This window comes from Bombus impatiens, unplaced genomic scaffold (genome assembly GCF_000188095.3).
Source record: "Bombus impatiens unplaced genomic scaffold, BIMP_2.2 scf_1112, whole genome shotgun sequence".
Lineage (NCBI taxonomy): Eukaryota > Metazoa > Arthropoda > Insecta > Hymenoptera > Apidae > Bombus > Bombus impatiens.
The window spans coordinates 180943-189668 of record NT_177531.1 but is presented as its reverse complement, the minus strand read 5'-3'; positions in this window follow the sequence as shown (position 1 = coordinate 189668).

Here is an 8726-nt window from a genome sequence, read left to right as displayed (position 1 = left end):
AAAGTTGTAACTTTGTTACAACGGTATTTATCCTTAATTGGTGTAAATCGGTAGAGAAATATTCATTGAGACGTACGCGTGTTCGCAGCTATATAGGTAATTAAAATTGCAGACAGTGGAGGCGCGAACGCGAACAGAGTCGGCATTTCGCACGCGCGAATCGTCACGGTTTTCGCTCGAGGGGTTGCCGAGTGTCTGTTACATTGTGCGAAGCCAGTGTCTCGGGCACCATCACGTGGCAAACGAAGGAAGAAAGGAAGGAAGGAAGGAAGTCTATCGGCATTCCATTTGGCAGAATCAAGCTCAAAGTAGTAGAATCGCGCATACGCTCGTACCGTCCGTTTAAATAAAGAAAAAGGAAAAAGAGGAAAGGAAATGTGGCGATTCGAGCGGATAGAAAGAAAGGGAAGAATGACGCGGAGAGAATAGCACGGAGCGTTTCCAAAATGTCAAAGGAAAGCGAAGACACGCCAGAAAGAGCTTTTCATTCTGTTTGCTCGCTCGTGAGCAGTGTCACTCGCATGCTCGTGCAACATGCAGTGCTGCTAGTCGCTTACCCGTCCGTCTGACCGAACCTCTCGTTCCTGCCTTTCATTTCCACCGACGCGGCGTCTTCTCGGCTTTGGAACGACCGCGTTTCACCCAGCAATCATGCATAAAATAAGCGTTTGCGTTTCTACCTCGAGCTTGACATCCAAGAACCGTTTCATGGCCGTGTATAGTCGGTCGTTAGTACGATCATTTTCATTCGCGCGAAATGCATTCTCATGCTTTGGTTGTTAATATTTTAAATGGGTTATACTCTCAGGTGGTGTAAGATTCGCACGGTTGTCCTCAATTTCTAAGTGCAGTTTCAATTTAATATGTTGTCGGATTTCTAGAGGTACATTTGTACACCGACGTTTCATTTTTTATACACGAGTTTCTTTAAAATACCGAGAAGATATTTACGTCGTTATTATATCTTCATATATGATAATCATATCTGTAATTGTCGAGGTTGACTGATAGAGGAACGAGTAGATGAATTTGCAATAGAAAAATATATTGAAATAAGTAAAGGTATAAGTACAGGTATAGTGAGATCCCCACACTTACAGTATTGTTACGATACAATAGGGAGAAGTTATGATAGAGAGCACGTCTATATATTTATATTGTAGCAAAGGACATTATCAGAAAGTTAAGCCTGTAGCTCTTTTGTTTCTAGACCTTGTAACCCAAAACAAAATTTATATTTAAGGGCACAATAATACGAACCCCTCATTATTTCGAACTTTTTTGTTTGTTTCACTAAATTTCCTTCTCTTCGTAACAACGGTGTCAGCGTAACAATGGATATACAAAAGAAAAGATGTAGAGTTTTTCTTGAAATAATTACTTCAACAATAACGAAGACATAAAGATAAATAACGTAAAGTACATGACTGTTTTTTATTTGAAACAGCTATCGTTTATTTTTCAATGTTCCTCACATACATTTCCATTGCATTTTCCAGCAAATTTAAAATATTGGTGATTTCGTAAATAGCAAGTCGAACCTTTGATTCTTTACTCTTGCTGTTTCATAGACAGTTTTCCGATAACACACCTTCTTTTTCTTGCAATTGCCACGGATGTTGCTTTCTTTATTTCGTTTATAAATTTTATCAATGCAACAAGTATAAGCTTTCTTACGTGGCTTTGTTAATTCCTTAATTAATTCTCGCGGTAAAATACGATTAAATCATTTGGGAAATTCACGGCACGCTTCATTGTGAATCTAAATTTACTTCGAAATTCCCAGAGATATACGTAGATTTCTTTAGTAATATCTAAATTGCGAAAACAGTTTTCACGCTGCGAGCTGAATACACAATGAAACCGCAGTAGCCTGGAAAGTTCAACTACGTAATTGTTTTATTTAACGTGTTTCACAACATTTGCAGATGGTACTTGATTCTGCGTCACTATGTGAAAAATATAATGAGATGATACAAAATTACGTAAATCTTCAAATATTAAACAAAGTTGAATTTCAGTGACCATTGCTTTAGCATCTTTCGTTAAGGAAGAAGTCAAGTACACGAGATTCTCTAAATATATTCCCTTTAGCGCGTACCCTGGCAAACTACGAGATCTCAAGTCTGTGTACAACTATTTGGTACCCGCAGTGTGTTAGTTTAAGGTTTGGGAGAAATATCGTCTCGATATAGCTGCAATATTTATTACGATGCAAGCAGCGACACAGCAGAGCTACGCAAACACGACGATAGTCGAACTGCTGCATGTGTCCCCTCTCGAACCGTTCTCCAGCTCGTGAAGTCTCTCGAGGGAGATCTCTTCGATAATTCCGGCGATTCGAGGGTCAACGGAGCTTACAAGAAGACGCGATAAGTGAAGTCGCTCTCAACCCAGTTGGGAAGTTTCTGCGACCGTGGCACACGCGCAGCTGACTTACAATTTGCGCGAGACCCGTTTAAGGAGCGTGAGATATCCGCTTCCGCGAAAGTGAATTGATTAATTAATCCTGTGATAAAACGGCGCCGAGTTACTGTTCGCGAATTATTTCTCCAACCGCAGTTCTCTCTCTGCGGTAATTTGTCGCGACACGTTCTGCGAGTTCTTGCGAAACGACGATCTCCAACGCAATACGTTCGTTCTTCGAGCTGCTCGGAACTCGTACGCGCTTCTCTATACAAGACGCGATCCTCCGTACGCGAATTGATTGCACAAACGAATTCATTCGGCGTTTCAGTGCTCGAGAACGTTTGTCCTTCTCGTGCCCGTGCGTTCCTTCTTGCCTGGTTAGTTCGCTCATCGAAATTGGCTCGATGACCCGGTTTCGCGACACAGAAACGGAATTCGCGTTAGTGCGAACGTTTGACCTTTGCCTTGCCCCTAAATAAATAGGAGCAAATAGTTTGAGAAGTATGCGAGGCAAAGACGCTTGGACACAAGGGACAAAACATCGTTCTAATTTCCGCGTGCTGTGTTAGCGGTTAAACGCACGATTTGTTTGCCAATTATCGTAGGAATCTGGTGATGGAGGAATCGACGTGGGTACGTCTGTGTGCACCTGCGGTGTCTGCAACAGGACACCACGGCTAGCTAAGCTAGCTCTTTGGCGTCCGAAAGGCCGAATTGAACGGGCGCGCGAGGGAGTGCCGGTCGTGGAAAGAGGAGCTTGAACCGGGAAATTAGCTGTTCCCACGATAAATTGGAGTTTCTGATTTTCGTTTTGCGGTCGTCAACGTCACGTCCCCAGTGGCCATCTCTTCCAATCACCCCGTTCCTCCCTCTCTCTCTCTCTCTCTCTCTCTTCTGTCTATCCTCTTACACGCTCTCTGCACCCTCCGCTATCCTCCAGTGCCCTCTCCACCTTCCAAAGCGAGCACTGCACGCTCCACCACCGACCTATTTACCAATTTCTGATAAATTGAGTTTCGTCCTCCGTATTCCCTTTCTCTCCGTATCAGATCCGCTTTCTCTGTATATCCGTGGCAGCGGACCTGTGGCTGTTTGGATCGACCAGCCGAACGGACATCCACACTGCTAGAGAATCAAACCCGTTGCCGGATGACGCACGCTCCTCTCTCCACCTCTCTGTCACTGCAGCAAATGCCTGCCGTTTTCCATTTATGCTGGAATAACGTGCTTTAAACGAATCTTTCCCGAGCGATATTTAGCCGCTCCGCCGAGTAATATTATTAGTTGACACGATAACCTTTCATTGGTTTCGGGCTCGAGTTGCGAGCAAAATAGGATTCCATTTTTTGCTCAAGTTTATTCGATTCGATGCGAGACAAGGGCTCATCCTGATCTCGTTCGTTTCTCCTGTTTCACCGTTACGACGTATCGGTTAGAAAATTCAATTTTCGGCGCTCGCTTTGCCCTTGTACGGCGATCGTATTACTGGAAATAAAACGCTGTCCAACCGTTTTGTATCTGATTTGTTCTCTTGTCGTTTCTTCGTAGCTGGCCCGAGTCTCGAACAAACAATCGTTCGTAGTTTTTGGTGTCCGAACGTAACACGTTTTCGTTGAAAACCATCGAAACTCTCGTTCGCGAAATTTTCGAATGTCACGCTTGACAGAACGATATATCGTTTCAGTTCGTGTCCGGAGGGAAGAGACGCAGAAAGTGGCGGGATTAGTAAAGAGAGCGGTGAGTTTACCTTTCACAGAGAATCCAATTTTCGTGATGCCTGCTGGAGTAAAAAAAAATCGCGCGGCACGTGCAACATACGCGAACAACGTCACGCGCGCCATTCCTTTCTCACCGATTGGCGCGATCTCGGCGAAAATATCGACGGTTTCGAAACGATCGAACTCGTCAGTCGGAGATTTTTGCTGGCTCGACGATTCTCGTCGTTGAAAAAGAGGTAGCGGCTGGTGAATATTCACGGTATACAACTTATTGGCAATATCGGCGAATTGGTTATTGGTGCCGACGAAAATGCAATTTTAGGCACAAGCTTCGATAGGTAGTTGGCGATTTTATCCAAGTCCGTGATCGCACCAGCATGCTTATCCGTTCCACGCATTCGATCGGTATCTTTTGTCGGAACAGACTCCCGCCGCGTGTCGGTTTAATTTCGCGCGATCTTGATAAGCTCGCCGCTGCATGTTTTACGCCCGCCGTCCCAACAGCTTCATAATTTATACGACTTGGTAAAATTACTCGCGCTTGAAATTTGCCGACGTTCGGAAAAATTCGATCGCGAACGGTATTTTCATCAAAACCTCGGAGTTACGGGACCTCTGCGGTATTTACGATAGAAAAATGGATAGAAATTTCGTCTGTCGTACAAGGGCTACAAAAATGATTGGCACGTCGTTTTATCTATTTATTAGAAAATCTACGTGCTAGTTAATTAGATATACGAAATTTTGGTATAATTTAGCAGCACTCCCGTATGACAGCAAAAAGAATAAAAGTATAGAAATAGAAAAGAACGAATACTAAAGGTGTAGAATATAAAAGAATATTATAGAAGAATGAAATGTAGAAGAATCTGATAGAAAAGAAAAGGAAAAAAGATTGGCTGGAAAACAAAGGCACGCTTTAATAATTTTTCCAGTCATTGTACGGGTTTTTGCTCCTGGGTCCACTATCTGTCGACGTTTCATTAACGCAATATTGCCACTCGCTGTTGATAACAATGATCGAATAGACTAGATTTTTCCCTTATACTTTCCAGAAATTACTAGCCTCCATTCGGAAGCCATACTCGAATATAGGGAAACTCGATGCAGCAAATTCAATGCGGGAAACCTTTGAAATAGCCGGTGTACATACGCGAAACGCGAAATTCCTGCAGGACCGCATCATTCAATTTAACGCGGTATATCAGGACCCGATGATTTAATGTGCCCCAATACATTAATATATTGACAACCAGCTCGATTAAGGAAAATTGAATTCCCCCGGCGCTAGCTTAATTTCACGTCAACGGTTACAATGAATGCGACTCAGAGATTATGCAGCCGACAATTTCTATCGGTGATAAAATTCAAATTCGCGGTAATTCCACGCCAGAAAACTGTGTGAAATTTGCTAGGCAGATCGATCTTTCCCTTTTAAACGACGTTTAATAAAACGACAAAAGCTGTGTTTTATCGGTTGGTATAGGGCGAATTTGCAAAAAAACGCAATTGTTTTTTTTTTTCTTTTTTTTGGTTGACAAATTATCACGTGCATCGTATCCAACGTGTACAGTACCGATTATCGTAAATTGGTACAACAAAGTTGTCGCTACCAGTTCGGTGCGTCGAGATCGCTATCGTTGAAGAATCGATCGATAGTCGGGCCTCTAACTGAGTAGCGAGTCGATGTACAGCAGGTAATACGATGTAAATAAATGCTCTGTTTGCACACAGTATGTTTGTATCGGGTATTTTGAAGATACCGAGAAAATTTCGATTATTTGCACAAAATATCTCGTACGCTTATACACTCGTAAGATGTCTTCTTCTATCATAGAATAGTCTGCCTTGGCGATATGAAATAATTCCATTCGTTGCAACCGTCTGAAGGAGTAGCACAAACATTTCCAAAGACGCATAATGCGTCTAATAGGCAATCTTGAAATACTTGTCGAGGCATAGTATTGCTGTCGGTAGAAACGCGGTATCGAGCTGGAAATATTGAAACTTTCAGAGCATCAAGACGTTTCGCTGTTTTACGGGCGATGTTCTCTGCCTTTGTGGAAGCTCCGACCGAGATTCTTGAAGGATAGGAACGCATTCGCGAGTTATTTCGTCTGAGCCGGCAGCGGAACGAGCGGAATTCTACGACCGAAGCCTGGATAGATCGCGGTCATAATCGTAGCTGGAAATCGAGCTACTTTATCGAATCGTATTTTCAGTCGAGTAACGTTCTCGGCAGCGTAAACGGAACTAGGATCGTTAAAATCATCGTGGTGGTGAGAATTTGCAAGAAATACAGCGAGATTGCGCCACCTCGAGACCGCACAGAAGCTTATCCGTCGAGGCCAAAGGATTTAGCGAAGGGACGTTAAATCCAAAGACGCGTGTAGAACCGCTGAAACGGTACGTTGTCGAGAAAACTGAGAGAGCCGCGGTTACTTTGGGTCGTAGGTCGGCCAAAAGAAAAAATGATAACTCGCAAGCTTCTTTCGTTGGAACTTTTAACGAGAGGTTTTATTCGATGAATCCTTAATTCGCTCTTTGAGAACGTAGCTGTGAAAACGCGCGAGCGGCCACGAAAATCTGCCTGAAAGATATCGTAGAACGTTCATCGACGACAATCGTGTTTCTCAAAGCTAAATACCTGCAATATTATTATTAACAAATTATATTATTACGTATAATTAACATTGTTCTTGCTGGTAAGCCAATAGCGTTTCGGTTTTGATGCTTCTTTGCCGCGTAATCTATTAGATCGTCCAAAAAGTGATTTTCTTTTACAGGCACGTCTTTTACAACAACGCATCTTTGTACAAACATGAAAGCTAATCTGTCGAACGTTGTGATCTTTATTTTGGTAGAACAAAATGGATCATACGTAATATTCGATAAAATAATATAAAACGGAAAATGTTGTGCATCCGTTATTTCCTTATAAAACGAAAGAAATTTTTCGGACGACCTAATATATTTGCTCGAGGTATGAGAAACGAAATGAAAAATAAAAAGAGGAGCACGCGAGGAAATAGGAAGGAAAGAAAGTTTGACGGGGGAATCTTAAGACGTACTATCGAGAAATCTCAACTTTTTCGCGTTTCTTAATTACAGATCCAAACGTAGGTAATTGAAAAAGGTGACTCGCCTGTCTTTCGTATTTATTCGACGTTTTTTTTAGTCGTTTGTAAACGACCAGAGAACGGCGCAGGGTGCAATGTTTCCTCAAGAGACTCTTTGATCCAAGAAGTTACGTAGCGAGCGACTTTTATATTTAAAGTCTGCACAGCTATGGCCTGAATATTATTTGCTACTTTATGGCCCGAATATTATTCGCTGTTTCGCGCAATGTAATTAGATTTCCTTGAGTAATTTCCTAAACGATTTTCCACTCTAGAAATCCGCCGCTGCTGCATTTAAATATTCGATGGAAAATAAATAAATAGCGAAAATATGCAAATACCTGACGCTAGATTAAATATTCGGTTTACTTTGCTGAAAAGTTTTCGACGTCGCGTTGCAGATGTTTCGCTCGCATCCTCGCAGGCTAATCGACTCGTGAAAGTATTCACAAAATTTTATATCCCGTACAAAAGATTTTGAAACCTCATTTGCATCGTAACGAAACGCGTCTCTTAGACGAACCAAAAATGTATATAGCAGGTACAAGGTATCTATTGCAAACGTACATTTGAATATTCTCTTTTATCATCTCTGAGAGATATACAGGGTGGTTGGTAACTGGTGGTACAAGCGGAAAGGGTGTGATTCTACGCGAAAAAAGAAGTCGAAAATATAGAATACAAATTTTCCGTTTGAGGCTTTGTTTTCGAGAAAATCGACTTTGAATTTTCGCTCGGAACGCGTGCGGTACGTTAGTACGGATCTCACTGTAGATCGTTGTCTCGATGGAAAAATTAAAAAAAAAAAATTAAAAAACAAAATTTTTATTCTATATTTTCGACTTCTTTTTTCGCGTAGAATCATCCCCTTTCCGCTTGTACCACCAGTTACCAATGACCCTGTATATCGAGCGTTCCAGCGAACGTTATTTTGTGCTTCAAAATATATTCTACGTTTAACAAATAGTTACCCCGTTCACCGTGGATTTGCTATTGAACCTAAGATCATTGTCATTAACATCTCGAGTGTCTAATCACCGCGGTTATTTGTCAAATTCTGTAAAAAACCATATTTATACCAGTAAATATAATTTCTACTGTACAACAACGATGGCTAGTCCAAATGAAGATTCGTTTCACGCCCCTAAGCCTAATGATAACTCGACATATATTTGCGCTGAGTATCTCGTAGTTTCTCTTCGTATTTCCAGATTTATTTCTAGCCGTAACGATACGATCACGGTGGCCGTAGTTTGTTACAGCGTTAACGAAGTAACGGAAATACCGCGCTATTAAGAAAATGGTTTCATCGTTTAACGCAAGGACTCCGAAAACAGAGGAAAATCGTGTAAAACGGGAGAACTGGAGAACAAGGGCGAGGGGAAAAAGTGGTATGATAGATGGAAAACGAGGTAGGTAAGGGTATGGTATAATTTTATAAGTGTTCAGGAGGTGCGGCTCGCAGAATAGCGGATGTAAG